Below are 17,633 nucleotides of genomic sequence, written 5' to 3' on the forward strand. Positions count from 1 at the left end.
CCTCAGGAGATACCCAAAGGGCCTCCGTGATAGACTCAACTGCTAAGGCGAAGAGGGTCGGGGGAAAGAGGACAGCCCTGCCTAGTACCACGAGATAACTGAAAAGGAGCTGAGAGACTATCCCCCAAACTAATGGAAGCAGCAGGATGAGAATATAAGACCTGTAACCAGCTAATGAAATGAGTAGGCAACCCCATTCTATGTAACACTTCCCATACATATGGCCACTCCACCATATCAAACGCCTTCTCAATATCTAATGAGGCTACTACCCTGGTCCCAGTATGGAGATGCTGTGCATGTATGTTTGTGAAGAGTCTGCAGATATTAATGTCTGTGGATCTGTGGGGCATAAAGCCTGTCTGATCTGAGTCTATTAGAGAGCTAGTAACCCTGCTTAGCCTGGTATTTTCCAGTTTAGTTAGTATTCAAATACTTACTAACTAGTATCTTAATCCCAATTTAAGAGGGCAATGGGCCTATAAGAGGTGCACAATGTGGGATCCTTTGGACTTTTATGAATCAGGGTGATATGTGCCGAGTGCATAGAGGGAGAGAGAGACTTGGACTCTAGGCATTAAGAATACAAAGATGCCAGTCGTGGGGCTATGAGGTCACTATGAGCCTTATAAAAATCCATGGGGATACCATCAGGACCCAGAGCCTTTCCAGAAAGGAAGGACATGATAACTGTGCACACCTCATTAATGGTAAAGGGGCGGACCATGTCCTCTCTTTCCCGATCTGACACCAACCCAGGGCTAAGGGATCTAATAAATCCAGTAGATGTGAAATGTCAAAATCAGAGGGAAGTGAAGAAGCATATAACTGTTGGTAATACTCCTCTAAGATCTCCTCAGTAGAAGTGATCATGGTGTCCTCTGACATGCATATTTGGGGGTGGGAATATGAGGCCTGTCATTTTGGGCGAGCATAGCTAGAAACCTACCATTCCTATCCCCCTGTTCGAAGAAGACCTGCTTACTATCTTTCAAGTCTAGCCTGGTGGCCTGTGCCATATGATGTTGCAGGCCCTGCTTTGCCACCATTAGGAGATCAACGTCTCCTGGTGAGTTTGAGACTGAGAAAGATTGAGCTTTGTCCTCCACATCCTGCTGCAGAGCTGAGACCTCAGAGGCTTGCTTATTGCACATGGCAGCTATAGGAGAGACATATTGTCCTCTAACATATGCCTTAAATGCATCTCAAAAAGACCAGGGCGGGCCGATCCCTCATTAGTCTGCCAGTAGGTTTGAATAGCAGTAGGAACCCCATCTGTGATCTTAGGGTGTGTTATCCATTGTGGGCCCAATCTACACAAGGAGGCATTACGTGTCTCCCAAGATCTAATAGTCACAGCTAAGGGAGAGTGATCGGATAAGCCACTAGGAAGGTACTCAGCCGTTAAGACATTGGTTAGCAAAGAGGGACTCAAGGTCAATATGGGAAACTGTCTCATGAGATGTGATTTAGCAAGAGTGGGTTCTATTAAGTGGTGTTTTCACCAGATTTCGGTGAATTCTGCAGCCTGCACCCAAACTCCAAGCTCTCCAAAGGAAGATCGTGAGGTAGAGGGCCTGTCTAGTACTGGGGATAAGATGGCATTTTAGTCTCCCTTGATTAGAAGTTTTGCAGGACAAAATAAAGAATCCTTATCCGATATAGTATATAGCAGTACATCAGAAACATAAACAATCTTTACAGGCTGTGTTGGCCACCAGGATATCTGCTGAGGAGGGTTTCACTGAGTCAGCAACAGGAGCGGTAGTTTGTGTGCTTGCTGAAATGGTAAGTTTCGGAGATCTCATGGGCAAGATGGCTGCCATAGCAGTAGTTTGAGGAGTAGTGACTGGCGTGCAGGTGGTGCGAAGCTTGGTGGGCGACATAGGAGGAGTCAGTCATAGACTGGAGGGACTCCACTGAGACCTCAAAGAGAAAAGGCAGAGACAGGCACTGTTAGAATGAGTGTAGGATAAGTGTCAGTACGGAGCTCTCGATTTACGCGTCCTCCTTGGCTCACATACCAGTCACACCCCTTTAAAAATAGGTTTAGTATCAAATTTATTACTGTCATTTGAGGCATTTGCCTTGTTATCTGTATCACCTTTCAGATAAATACTGTAAAGTTTAAAGTTTCAGTTTTGGAATCCTTGGAGTATAAAAAGAAATAAATGTTTCTTCTCTTTGTTCTGTGTTTGGGTTTTCTGCACACTGTGAAGTGGAATCCCCAGTGCCATCTTGAGGCTTCTTTGATAACAGGCACATCGCTCACTCTCACTTTGAGCTTTATACTTTTAAAAGAAAGGTCCCCTGGCCCATGAATTTTGTATAAGCTTCAAAAGTTTGGATAAAAAATATATATATTAGAAGAAAGTTTAATTTTCATTGTTAAATTGAAGCTGAATTCTAGTAAGATTTTCAAAATCACAATTTAAAGCAGTAATGTATGTATTATCATAATTAAAGAATATGTAAATCCATTTCATATTCCTGAAATGTGCCTACTGTACCATGTACTTGCATGAAAAAGTATCTTTTTCTCTGTGTATTGCTTCCTTGTGTGAAATCCCTGGTGTTCCTGCCAGTTCCTCTGCTTTCTTATTAAAAACTGACTACATTAAGCAGGAGGGCACACACTGTGGGCAGGCCTCTAACTGTGCTGGGAACTCAGCCTGCTCTCCTCCAATGATCAGACTTGTCCTGACCCCCCCCCCCCCCCGCACATCCTTTCACTGGGAAGTTCAGTGTACTGCTGTTTCTCCTCCCCCAGCTCTTATGCAGCTGGGAACAGAGGGAATGTGGTCACTTAAAAAAAAGGTAAAAAAGGTATTTAGAATGTTTTGCCCATTATTTCTATATTAAACTGAATGGGTTGTTTTACAAGGCAAGGTGAGGATTTACAATCATTTTAATGCATTCTCTGCATTAGGATAACAAACCTTTTACATGCAATTACCCTCCTTATACAGTACTTTACTATGTCCGTGAGTGCTTTGCACAAGAACAGAAGCTCTGTGAGTTCTCTGTCTATGAACACACAGAGCCGGCTCAGTATCGAGCATTCAAGAATGTCCCCAAAGCAAGCAAACAAAAAGCTTCCTATGGGGGCACTCAGTGGGGGGGGGAGCCAGGAACACCAGCAGGGGAAAAGAGGAGAATCGGGGCTGCTCTGTGCAAAACCACTGCACAGAGCACGTAAGAATAACACGTTTTTGTTTTGTTTGTTTTTTAACCATTTTAAACTTACTCTGACTGTGCTGTGGTTGACCCTTTGGCAGTGGCCTGCTCATTCTAGTTTGGCCTCAGACTGTCTGATCATGTGTTAATTTCTCACTAGACCTCTGTTGGGCTGCAGACCCTCTGTCAGGGCTCCAAAATTTACTTTATGTACCCAAGTAAAAGATCATGCATCTAACTAGTTAGCAAGGCTAAGAACAGTGTAGTAGTAATTATCTAACGGAATCTGTGCTTTACTATAGTTTGTTAAAAATATTTATATTTTACAAAATGTGATCATTAATAAACACAAACATTTGTTCAGAACTTAAAAAATCTGTAGTTCTCAATGTGGTTTGAACCCTGTTTTTTGGGAGTTGTGGTATGGAGTTTCCACTCTCTGCAGAAGACAGCGAGAGTAGACAAATATATGAACTCCTCATTCCATCTTTTACTGGTCTATATACAGAATGCTGAAGGGTTTCTGCAACTTTTCGGAGAGTATAGGAGAAAAGTCGAGTGGATGTTTTAGTTCTCTGCCTAACATATCTTACCAGAGAAAACAGTGTAAAACACTGTAAGTAGGTGGAGATCTACATTAATTATGGTTGTGGTGTTGACACAACCTAAGCATATAATGAAAACCCCCAAATCAATCTAGAGCAGTGGTCGGCAAGCCGCGGCTCGCGAGCCACAAGCTCTTTACACACTTTAATGCGGCTCTTCTGTGTGCCGGGGCGCCCGCTCCCCTCCCTCCTCTCGGGCGGCCGCCCCAAAAGTCAGGACTCTGCAGCTAGCCCAGCAATGGGCAAACTACGGCCCTGCGGACCTTTTAATCCGGCCCGCGGAGCGTGCTCCAAAAAAAAAACAGCCAGGGCAGCGCGCTCAAATGCAATGATTGGCCAGTCTCGCTGCCACTCACATCCTGATAGCCAGTGATTGGCTGTCAGGATGTGTGTAGGCGGGGCAGCGTGACGAAGGTGAGAGGAGCTAGGCTCCTCTCACAGTCCGCCCTGAAGACCGGAACGGCACGGGAACACGGCGAGAAGAACGTGCGGAGCAAAGGTAAGTGAATTGACACAGGGGGGACGTGGCTTACTACTTGCTACTTACTTACTACTACTATATGAGGGATGAATTAATATGGGGGATGAATTACTATATGGGGGATGAATTACTATGGGGGGGTGAATTACTATATGGGGGATGAATTACTATGGGGGATGAATTACTATGGGGGATGAATTACTATATGGGGGATGAATTACTATAGGGGGGATGAATTACTATATAGGGGATGAATTACTATAGGGGGGATGAATTACTATGGGGGATGAATTACTATGGGGGATGAATTACTATAGGGGGGATGAATTACTATAGGGGGGATGAATTACTATATGGGGGATGAATTACTATGGGGGATGAATTACTATGGGGGATGAATTACTATATGGGGGATGAATTACTATGGGGGATGAATTACTATGGGGGATGAATTACTATATGGGGGATGAATTACTATTGGGGATGAATTACTATATGGGGGATGAATTACTATATGGGGGATTAATTATTATGGGGGATGAATTACTATGGGGGATGAATTACTATATGGGGGATGAATTACTATGGGGGATGAATTACTATATGTGGGATGAATTACTATGGGGGATGAATTACTATGGGGGATGAATTACTATATTGGGGATGAATTACTATATGGGGGATGAATTACTATGGGGGATGAATTACTATGGGGGATGAATTACTATAAAAACTTATTGAAACTAAAAACAGTGTACCATCCTATGTATTTTCAGTTTTAAAAATGTGGCTCTCAAAATAAATTTCAATCGTGGTTTTGGCGAGATTTGGCTCAGTTGAAAAAAAAGGTTGCCCACCACTGATCTAGAGGATTTAATTTCATGACACAACCCGCAAAAATACAGTATATAAAATATAGAAAATTAAATGTATTTAATCATACATAAAGTCTAATAATGTAATAAAAAAAACAATATCCAACTGACAGTACGGATGATACATATGTAATATATATATATATATATATATATATACACATACTGTATACAGCAAACTATGTAAAGGCTAGAACACTCCAGGTCACCCTGGGGTAAATGCGATATGAGCACAACGATAAACAGTGGTCTCAGCACCACTACGTCCACACAGACATTAAATAATTTCACTATAGGTGGGAAACTAATATTCCCTGCTTTCTAGCTCCCCATCAGAAGTACACTGTGCAGTGTTGGATCTGCTGTTCAGCTTAAACCCTTTACATTGATTTTGTTTTGTTTTTTTCAGAAAGAACAGGGTGTAAGAAAGTCTATAAGGAAAGCCATGTACTCCCTACAAGAAAAGGGATCTGAAGGCCACCTGAAAGTGGATCATGATTGTTTACAGGCTGATCAGAATTATTGTATTCCATCTAAATAAACAGCACATTCTAATGTAAAAGCATGACTTTTTTAAAAATATAATTTACAGAACTTGGCATGGGATCTTTATATAGTTTTTTTTTAATTATATGTAGCGCTACCCCAGTAGGAGTTGCTAGTAGTATTGTGTACTCTGTTCATACCTCGACATTGAACAAGGCCCCAACCTTCATGACACCTCAGTTTACCCCACTTTAGGCAGACATGGATTAGTAACTTCACAGTATCTTAGCCCCTCCCTGAAATTAAACTTGCGACTTTGCACCAGACAACTGTATACTGTCGCTTGAAAACTGGATAAGGCAGGGTAATATGATAAAGAATGTAACAGCCCAAGAAATATACTGTGTTTTTGCTGATATCAAAGGTACTGAACTGGACTTCAACCCAATCAATGTAAACTGTATATCTCCCCACTAATTGTGCAGCAAAAAACAAGGAATGGGTATCAACACAGCTTAGGGACTAGGTTGCCTGTAGGTAAACCCCACTTTTTCCAGGGATTTCAATTGTGCAGGGTAGCCCTAAAGTCTGGACACATAGATAAAATACATATTTTTAATACATTTCAATACATTTTTCAACAACATTTTATTTCATTGAAATATCAATCAATAACATCTTCAATGTGATTTCCACCATTTGTGATGCAAAGTTCCATGCGCTTTCCAAGATTCAAATTAACTCTATGCAGTAACTCCGCATTTCTGTTAATTTGAGCACATTCATCCATGATGTGTTCATTCAGGTGATTCATATCTTTGATTTTCATTCTGTACCCTTTCTCCTTTAGCATACCCCAAAAAAGAAGTCAAGGGGGTTGAGGTCTGGTGAGCGTATATAGTGATATATTGTACACATATATATACACATATAGTGATATTTCCTATATGTCCAGACTTTAGGGACACCCTTAAGACTCCCTCTCAGGTGTGTTGGGTTTTATAGTACTCAAACCATTTCAGTGTCATTTGTTTACAGCCCAGACTACATCTCCTGGCATTCCAATGTTCTATATTGTGTATCAAGAGCACAGTATGCCCAACATCCCTATCTGGTGGCAGAAATAAAGGACTGCTTCAGGTAATTTTCAGAATAATAAACTTAATGCCCTGCATATTTCATTAACAGCGTGCCTGGTTACAAATATAACAACAAATGTAAGCTAACAAAGCCTTCTCCTTTCCCTGCACAGTATTAAAAAATGAGAACTGGTGTTCCTGAAGAAGCATTTGTCACCAAGAACCAGAAGCCATAAGACATGACATTTGGTCAGGCACTCAGTAGCACATATTTCTTACAGCCGGGAAAACAGCCCTTTGAGAAATTAATACTTACACAGTAAAAAAAATAATAAAAAATGAAACTAATTTTAAAATATAGTCCCATAGGATGCTATTAAAAGAAGATAATTAAGTGGAAGTTAGTAGGTTTACTACTCCCTAATTAAGTATTAAAGTATATGTAAGCCCAAACACAAATATTCCATGTACATCCTATTGTGTAAACATCATTTCAGAAGATTTTTTCTATATTTTTAATTCTATAGTTTATATTAAAATACTACTTGGTGATCCTGCCATGAAGATCATTATTAAGGCATTTCCTATTATAGGGTGGCAGTGTTCTGTACCACTGCACTATATCACATGGGTTTTTGATGGAGACTGAAAGTGACCATTTCAACACACTTTATACCGACATGGTCCACTGTTGCCACCAATGTAATCTACCCTGACAAATGCCATGTAGCCATTGAGTGTATATATGTACAGGGAATGGACAAAAGAGGCTGCAGGAGATCAGCACTGATATGCAATAAAACATGAAAAAAGGCAAAAACAAATGTTAAATTAAAAAATGGCAATTGTTTATGATACACAGAAAATTAAAACATATCTGCCAGGGAATGCGCAGGTGCAGGATTCCTATTAGCTCTGCTTGTGCCCGATTAGCAGGTGCACCCACATGGGGCCGCGCAGGTGCAAATGCTCATGCTTGAAAACTATTTAACGCCAGGTGGTCTATTTAAGCTGCACTAGTTCCTTATCTCAGTGCCATTTGTTCTATTATGTTTTTTACATCTGGGTATCTGTTTCTCTTGCTGACCTGATCTGATACTGACTATGACTGAACTCTGCCTGAACCAATCCCTGGCTTGACTCCTGACTACTCTTCTGCCTGCCATTTATGCCTGATCTGCCTGCTAGTTGCCAACCTGGATCATCTGACCTTACCTTTCTGTCTGCACCTGAATCAGCTGCACCCTGTTGGTCTCCAGCTTCTGCTCTTCTGCCAGCGTACCGCTGTCAGCTGCCCTTTGTACCCGGACGCACATCAGCATCCACCAGCAGAAGATCTATCAGGCACTCATATCACTCTGCGCTCTTCTTCTTGTTACATAACCAGGGCTCCTGAGCCAGAACTGTAAGAGAGGCCTTCCTCTACACTTCGGGCTCCATCACCAGGTACATTACAGTATCTTTGGTCAAACTGTAAAATTATATATGTAAGCTTACATTGTGAAGAATCTGACACACCTACTTCCTTGAATTCTGTGACACATTCACTATGTCATGTGACTATGCACTGCTGTGTCACAGAATGCTCAAAGCCTGCCTTCTGAATGACAAATGTGCTGAGAGGAGTTTCAAGAGTCAGTACAGGAATCACTGCTTGCAGGCAGCAAGGTACAATGAGATATGCTGAAAACAAACAAAGGATTTCCCAGCAACACTTACCAGCCAGCCTGCAAAATAACCAATTTGGCCCTGTCTAACAGATTGCATTTAAAACAGAAGGTTTCGTTTGCACACATTTGCACATACATGCGTAAGCCACAGTCCAATGTCGAGGGTCCTCTGTATATTGTGGTCCAAACTCTACAATTTCCATAGCCTCCATATTAGGAGCACATATATCAATGGATAGGTTAAGGGAAGGTGTACCTGGAGGAGCCCATCCCTCCTTAAAGATAGTGGGATGCACGTGATGCCCAGCTATACCAAAATGACAGCAAAGGCATCCAGTACGTCCCTGCATCCAAATTAGCCAACTACACAAAAAATGGCAACCTTCCAAACCTATAATCAGCCTTAGCAGTAAGGTGCACATAGAAGGGCTATGCACATCACAAACAAACAAAGAGCTATGTAGTTTCAAATATGTAGAAGAAACCAGTAAAAATGTGTAGTAGAAATCAAACCTAGCCAACCGAGGAGAAGCTGTGAAGCATACAGGGAATCCAGGAAGTTGCAGAACTTAAAATATTTTTTAAGTAAGCTTTTATTGGATTGTCAAAAATAAATATTGTTTGTATTGTCATTTCATTGCTGATGTAATAAAACGAAAGTGTATGCTGTGATCGTAGAACTAAAATGCCATTCAGGTAGGGTTTTTATCTAATTGAAAATGTAATTAAAAATTTACCCCCAAACCCATCTCTCCTTCTTTGGGTCAGGCCCTAGCATTAAAGAAAATCACTAAGGTGCATGGATGCATTAGTATCTTGCATTATTTAATCAGTAAAAACAAAATATCCACTTACACTTAAAATAGCAGAGATCAACGTGCGGAATTGCTAGAGACCACACTCAGATACATGCCAGGTACCACTTGGTGAGAGCAAAAACAGGAGCTGAAGCCACTAGCTTAACACACACACTCTCAGTATACTGGATGATCTGAACACTTCTCACTCAGAAAAGGTGGGGAAGGTGGGCAGGAACATGGCATGCAACATGTTTCAGGGCTTCACGCCCCTTTATCAAGTAGGGATAAGCACTACATAGAAATATGTTTGATCTTGTCACTAAAATTACAAAATTCTTGCTGCTGGGAGATTAGTTCAATACTGATGTGGACATGCCCCCAGAACTACATCTCCTAGGAGCCCTTTCTGTACACAAACTGCGTGGACAGGCTCTTTGGAGTCAAGGCAGCAGCATCGATTTGCAAGAAAGAAATCAACATGTGCACATGGCTTGGGATAGAGAGGGATGGGGGATATTTGGAGCTCTGTAGTCCAACAGGCAGTGCAGCAGAAGCGCTGCATTTTTAGCCCAATCGAATTCTGCCAGATCAAGAACTATTTTTCTGTACTTATAGCATTGAGATGTAAATACTACAGCTAAAAATGTTTTTTTTTTTATCTTGCTGCATTCCTTGCAATAAGGTAAAAAACTTTTCTATTTCTGTGATTCCTCCCCCCCCTTGCCTGTGTGAAGGGGAAGAGAGGGGAGAATAGGTCCAATGCTGTGCACAGCTGCATCTATTCTTCCCTCTCTTGCTCTTCACACAGCATTGGAACAGCAGCAGGAGCCAACAATGTCAATCAAATGCAGTGAGAACGAAGTGGGGGGTGGGGCTAAGTTCCGCTGTGTAAGTCTATGGAGCACACACAGCTAGGGAGTGCGCAGACACTGCGTGCCTCCATAGCAAGCAGCTGGCTATGGGGACACACGAAGAAAAGGAGGACCCAGAATTGCTGCTAGGGGACCCGAGAAGAGGAGGTTCAGGGCCACTTTGTGCAATACCACTGCAGGTGAGTATAACATCTTTGTTATTTTAATTTTAAAAAAAATGTTTGCCTTTATTAACACTTTAAATGAATAAAACATGAAAAATGTGCCTTTATTGAGGAGATATACTAAATAATTTGTTTTGTTTTTTGTTTTTTTAACTTGACATACAGTTTGGCATAACCATGTTTAATTTTTGTGTTACACCTTTATTATTTCTTTAAAATTATTTTCAGATAAGTTTTGATGTTTAAAGCAAAAGCAACCAAACTATAATTCTGCTAGGGACATCACATTTAATCTAGAGCTAGAGCTAATTTAAGCTAGAAACAGCACATTTAATCCATTTGAATACATATCCACTTGTACCAACAAAATAACACTTTTTATGTAGGAAAAATGTCAAGAATTACATTTAAGTAAGTCATGTCATTATCACATGTATTCGTCCCTTCTAGGACTCATCATTTTATGGATTATCTGACAATCTTGCAGCTTAGAATGCCAATTTCGCTTATCTCCATTTGACTCAGACAGTTTACTTAAGAAGAATAAATAAGAGTCCATTTTGCAGCTGTCCTACTTCTAAGTGTCTCTTTTTTACTTGAAATAAGGCTATAGTGTGTGTATTGCAATGTTGTGTATTTTATTTTCACTGATTATGATTTAAAGAATAGCTGAGAATCATTTATTCATTATATATCAATCATAGTGAGCAAGAAATATCAGATAAAGCTTTATCTTCAAGCTGCAGGCTTCCTGTGTGTAGCTAAGAAGCCATCAAATTCATGTAAATGAGAATAGTCGAATTCTATAACAGTCACTTGGAAGATAAAGTTACATAGTATTCATACAGTTCTGTAATGATGCAGAAGTGGTGAACCAACAGGAGTAGCAGAGCTAGATATTGCTACTTGACCCATAGGTCCTTTATGACCTGTCCTTCCAGAATGTTTTTATTTACCCTTATTGCACTAATAGAAACCTTATTAAAGCATGTTTTTCTGTTTTTCAATAGAAGATCCTTTCATGTCTATAAATATATAAATAGAGATAAGTGAAAAACACATGAACTGGGATTTGACCTGCCATCATGCTTACTGTATCTACAATTTTTCTGAGATTCAGGTCATGCATTTAGAGCAGTTTTTTGCATGGTTTTACAATTAAAGGCTAAGTGCATTTTTAAAAAAATTAAAAATGCACATTTGTTGCCACTAAAAAAATCTGCATTTATTATTTTTTTTCTTAGGAGCCTGAAGAGCATTGCACCTGCAATCAGCAGATCATGGATTCAATATGAGGCTCCTGCAGACATTGCCTACAGCTTTCTGCCCACACCTGTATATGGGCTTTCTGTTTGAGAGATGTATGAAGTGTCAATGAACTATGAGAACACTCATCAGCACCCTAGCAGTTCATCGAGAACTACAAGACATCTGCTGTAATGGCAGATGGGACTTGTAGTTCATTCATTCACAGGTGGGTGGTGAGGGGGAATGTAGCTGGAGGTGCTGGAGCATGCTACACATTATTCTCAGAATATGGGTGTAACGTATAACATGCTCCAAAAGGTTATCTTAGCCCTTAATGTAATACTAAAGGTTCAGATTTTTTAATAACAAACATGTCATACTTACCTGCTCTGTACAATGATTTTGTACAGAGCAGGCCTGATATTCCTCTTCTGGCGTTTCCCGACGGCATTTCTGACCCCTCCCACCTGCTGAGTGCACCCAGAGCAAGATGCTTGCTCTGGGTCACTCTTGCATGCTCACTTCCTAGCTGCCTCTGTGTGTCTTACCCATATAGAAGAAAAATATATTTGAAATATATTTAAAAATATTCTTCCCAAATATATTGCTATATTTGAAATGCTACAATTTTGGCCATATTCTATATATATTATAGGCGCACCCTGAAAACCCACCTCTTCAGGGAAGCCTACCCAACCCCCTGCTAATTGCTGACCTCCTCCACTCTTCCTACCACTCCATCCCCCACAGCTTTTCCTCCCGTACCACTATCCCCTCCCTCCTAGATTGTAAGCTCCAAAGAGCAGGGCCCTCGAACCCCTCGTGTATCGCATTGTATTGTTATTGCACTGTCGCATGTATTGTCCCCATTGTATTGTACAGCGCTGAGCAAACTGCTGGCGCTTTATAAATACTGTATATTAATAATAATAATAATATATATATATATATATATATATATATATATATATATATATATACACTGCATGTTAAAATGCATTTTTATTACAAATTATATGAAAAATATTTTTATAAATACATTTCAAATATACGGTATATCTTTAAAAATACAAATCTACATTTTTGGAATGCATTTACAAATATATGTAAAATGATGTTAAAATTACTTTTTTATATGTTAAAAAAAATCTGAAGAATATATTTAAAAAAAATATATTTTGAAAAATATATATATTTTTTAAATATATTCTTCAGATTTTTTTTATTCTGAGAGTGAATTAGATGTTTGGTCCCTTAACCATATAGTTGTTTTTTTATATTTGCCACTGCATAAAGTTTTTATACTTTAAACTTTACATATTAACTAAATTGAACACCACACCACCACAGTTGTGCAATGTTAATGTAAAGTTTAAGATTTTTAATCTGCAATTTGTGTGTAACACTCAGTTTGTTCATTAAATTATAAAAATTATAAATAAAAGATTAATAAAAAAAATAACTGGCCAACTAATCAATTATAAAAATAATCATTAGTTGCAGCCCTAGATTACTACCACTTTAAGAAATGGACAAGCCAACCCTCTACCTGCAAAATGTTGGGCACCCAGTAGCCATTTTATTAGTGCGTGTTTGTTGGATCTGGTTAGAGAAAACTGACAAAAATGTGTGGAGAGTGCATAGTAATAGATGTGGTATGCTAGCATACTGTTTATAGAAAACCATTCTCATGTATTATACTGAGATTCATAGTTCAGCCCCTAGGTAGTAGTGTTTAGTGTCTATGATAACATTGTACTACTCAGATAAAAAATGTTCTAAAAAGAAAAAATACAGAGAAATTTTTTTAAGGTTTTTTTTTTAACTACTTGCCAACTGCCTGCAAAGTGCGGGTGAGCAACAGCTCTGGGCAAAACGACATACCCTTATGTCACTTTCTATTTCCCGGTGTGCATGCACGTGTGCTACCCCCCATGCCAGTCCACACACACATTAGATTAGCACTCTGATCACCCCTTTCAACCCTTTGATCACCCCTGTCACCCAGCCAGTGCCATTAGCACAGTGTCAGTATGTAGACTTTTTCACTGATCACTGTGTTACTGTCACTAGCGACATCAGATAGCCTTAGGGTCAGTTAGCTCCCCTCCCAGCCAGGGTCAGCTAGCATTAGATTGCCCGCACACTATCGTACTCATGCTATAGGTTGCTGATCAACCCCATTACTAGTATAGTGTTTGTATACTGTATATCAATATATTGATCACAAACAGAACTATGCTAGTGACTCCTCAGTATAGTGTCCCCAAAAATGCAGTGTTAGCAGGATCAGCCCGTTTGCTGCCAGCACTAGCCTTTAGCCCTTTTGCAGTTATTCCAAAAATAGTCAAAATATAGACCTCAGATGCAGCATATGTTTGGTAGAAAATGGATTTGGCTCAGCATCTCAACCCAAAAGAATTCTAGATCATATATCAAAAATAAAAAATTATAAACAAAATTCTCTGTACTGACAAATATCTTTGACTAATACTAAATTTTGTTGATTAATTAGTTAAAAGTGAATGCACATTGAACACATGGACACACTCATTACACAATGTCAAAGGTCATGTCTAGAGAACAGTAATAAAATCTTGGATCAAAGTGATACATATATATGGTAAATATTGTATCTTTATATTTATATAAATGGAATACCAATAAAATCTGAGAGCTCTCAAACAAAAGGAACAGACATAGAGAACCGATAGAGATAGAAAGAGTGACCACTACGTTTTTAAAAAAATGCACAGCATGCTGAACTAATATAAATCCCTGGTCAGTCCCATACACAGTAGACAAAAATATATAATGGGTAAATTCCTAAATCTCCAGATTTATTGACATATGGATAAAGATGAATGAACATAGTCCGAGTATATTTTACTGGAGATTATATCAAGTATGGTTCCATTTTCAATCCTGTTTACACACAGTAACGGTTGTGTATGATGTAGCCGCAAAATTTCCAAGCCAGAGGAGTGTTAACCATTCATAGTCCAGAGGAGGAAAAGAATATTAGTGTAGGGTTATTTTGTAGATACAAGGTAACCCAAAAGCACCATCTGTGGGATCAACCTCCCTCGCACCAATAACCGCTACTTTGTAGCCTTTATATACTCCAGTTTTATAGCCTGGTGTTGGTATCCTGTGCTTGTATTGGCTCCAACCTAAAGCATTGATCCTGGGTAAAATGGCAGTCAAAAAACTGTGGCCTTCTTCAAACTAGACAAGATATATAAATGGATAATGTCCCTTTAAGGTGTATTGGATTGGTATACTTATCAGTCCATTTTTAATCGAATGTAGATCCAGACATGGCAGGTGACTTGCCTGACCGGTTTTGCTGGTCCCTCCCCGCTGCTTCAGAGGCTTGTATAACACAAAATGAAAAGTCCTCTTATAGGTTTCAAGATGGCCGTCCTCGATGAACTGCACATGTGCGGTGCCCTGTGACATCATGACGCATGCACACAGAACATGTTCGACATCACGACACCACAGCATCGTTGCTATCTGGAAAGAGAAGAAGGAAGGGAAGGATGAAACAACGGGATAGAAAGACCACACAATAATACTGGAAAAGCATTGAGAGACCCAAGTATCACAAAACAGATCTCCATAACCTATATTGTATAAGGGAGGAACCGCATCATGGGGGGCACTCACTGCGCTTCTTTCTAGTTAAAACGAACACTTTGGACAACTCATGTAGGGCTGACATTATACCTCTAGGTGACTTCAAAAAGGAACTACCCCTGATCCATCAAAATACATAATGGCTCCCTAGTTCAAACTGTATATATGTTATATATAAGTAGAATATTAAGAACTTAATAAGTCCATTATGACAAAGTCATTATCACAAAAATAGAGAAACGGGGGAAGCAAAGGGAACATCTTAGTGCATCACCCTCAATATCCCAGCCCTCTCTCCAAATCCAAACCCTTCCTATCCCTATATGCAACTACTATAAACACTTGAAATACTCCAAAAAAGATATCTGTCGGACGATCATGTATACATGAATAGATTAATATTTGTCTATCAGTATTTATATGCAACCATATAATCTGTAAACACCGCTTTTGCGTAAAAAAAAAAACACAAAAGAAATACTTCCACATCCTCTCCCCTGACCCCCCTCCCCACAACACACATATCTCCACCACCTTTTCTTAACCCCCCATCCACATGTCTGTTGGGCTAATTCAAGAAGGGGGAAAATCTAATATGATTAGAGATGAGCGAATCGAACCAGGCGAAGTGGAATTTGTTTCGAATTTCAGGAAAAATTCGATTCGCGTCGAATCCGAATATTTGCATAATTCGGGTGCGCGAATCGGATTTTTCCCGATCAGCCGGCAAAAGTGTCCCTGCAGAGAGCTCCGCTATTTCTGACAGTTCTCTGACAGTTCCTTCACATGTACAGCGGTTGAAACATTGTATCTATTTGTTTCCATTTAGGATACAGATGTTTTTATTCGGAAATAAATAGATACAATGTTTCAACCGCTGTCAACCGCTGGAACTGTCAGAGAACTGTCAGAAATAGCGGAGCTCTCTGCAGATACACTTTTTGCTGTACTGGAATACTTCTTCTTTTCATTCTTCTTTTCATTCTTCTCATTCTTCTTTTCATTCTTCTTCTCATTCTTCTTTTCATTCTTCTTCTTCTTTTCATTCTTCTTTTCATTCTTCTCATTCTTCTTTTCTTCTTCATGAAAAGAAGAATGAGAAGAAGAATGAAAAGAAGAATGAAAAGAAGAATGAGAAGAATGAAAAGAAGAATGAAAAGAAGAAGAAGAATGAGAAGAAGAATGAGAAGAAGAATGAGAAGAATGAAAAGAAGAATGAGAAGAATGAAAAGAAGAATGAAAAGAAGAAGAAGAAGAATGAAAAGAAGAAGAAGAATGAAAAGAAGAATGAAAAGAACTCATTCTTCTTTTCATTCTTCTTCTTCTTCTTTACATTCTTCTTTTCATTCTTCTCATTCTTCTTTTCTTCTTCATGAAAAGAAGAATGAGAAGAAGAATGAAAAGAAGAATGAAAAGAAGAATGAAAAGAAGAAGAAGAATGAGAAGAAGAATGAAAAGAAGAATGAAAAGACGAATGAGAAGAATGAAAAGAAGAATGAAAAGAAGAAGAAGAATGAAAAGAAGAATGAGAAGAAGAATGAAAAGAAGAATGAGAAGAAGAATGAGAAGAATGAAAAGAAGAATGAGAAGAATGAAAAGAAGAATGAAAAGAAGAAGAAGAAGAATGAAAAGAAGAAGAAGAATGAATGAAAAGAAGAATGAAAAGAAGAAGAATGAAAAGAAGAATGAGAAGAAGAATGAAAAGAAGAATGAAAAGAAGAATGAGAAGAAGAATGAAAAGAAGAATGAGAAGAAGAATGAGAAGAATGAAAAGAAGAATGAGAAGAATGAAAAGAAGAATGAAAAGAAGAATGAAAAGAAGAAGAAGAAGAATGAAAAGAAGAAGAAGAATGAAAAGAAGAATGAAAAGAAGAAGAAGACAAATCTTTTCATTCTTCTCATTCTTCTTTTCATTCTTCTTCTTCTTTCTTCTTCTTCTTTTCATTCTTCTTTTCATCCTACTTCTTCTTCTTCTTCTTCTCCTTCATCCTCATCCTCATCCTCTTCTTCTTCTTCTGAGGATGAGGATGAGGATGAAGAAGAAGAAGAAGAAGTAGGATGAAAATAAGAAGAATTCCAAGCCGGCAAAAAGTGTATCTGCAGAGCTCCTCTATTCTGCAGATACACTTAGAGGAGCTCTGCAGATACACGTTTTGCCGGTTTGGAATTCTTCTTATTTTCATCCTACTTCTTCTTCTTCTTCTTCATCCTCATCCTCATCCTCGGAAGAAGAAGAAGAGGATGAGGATGAAGAATAAGAAGAAGAAGTAGGATGAAAATAAGAAGAATTCCAAGCCGGCAAAAAGTGTATCTGCAGAGCTCCTCTAAGTGTATCTGCAGAATAGAGGAGCTCTGCAGATACACTTTTTGCCGGCTTGGAATTCTTCTTATTTTCATCCTACTTCTTCTTCCTCTTCATCCTCATCCTCATCCTCTTCTTCTTCTTCTGAGGATGAGGATGAAGAAGAAGAAGAAGTAGGATGAAAATAAGAAGAATTCCAAGCCGGCAAAAAGTGTATCTGCAGAGCTCCGCT

The sequence above is a fragment of the Staurois parvus genome, unplaced genomic scaffold (assembly GCF_062004578.1).
Source record: "Staurois parvus isolate SC_StPar_1 unplaced genomic scaffold, SC_StPar_1.0 ptg000014l, whole genome shotgun sequence".
Classification (NCBI taxonomy): domain Eukaryota; kingdom Metazoa; phylum Chordata; class Amphibia; order Anura; family Ranidae; genus Staurois; species Staurois parvus.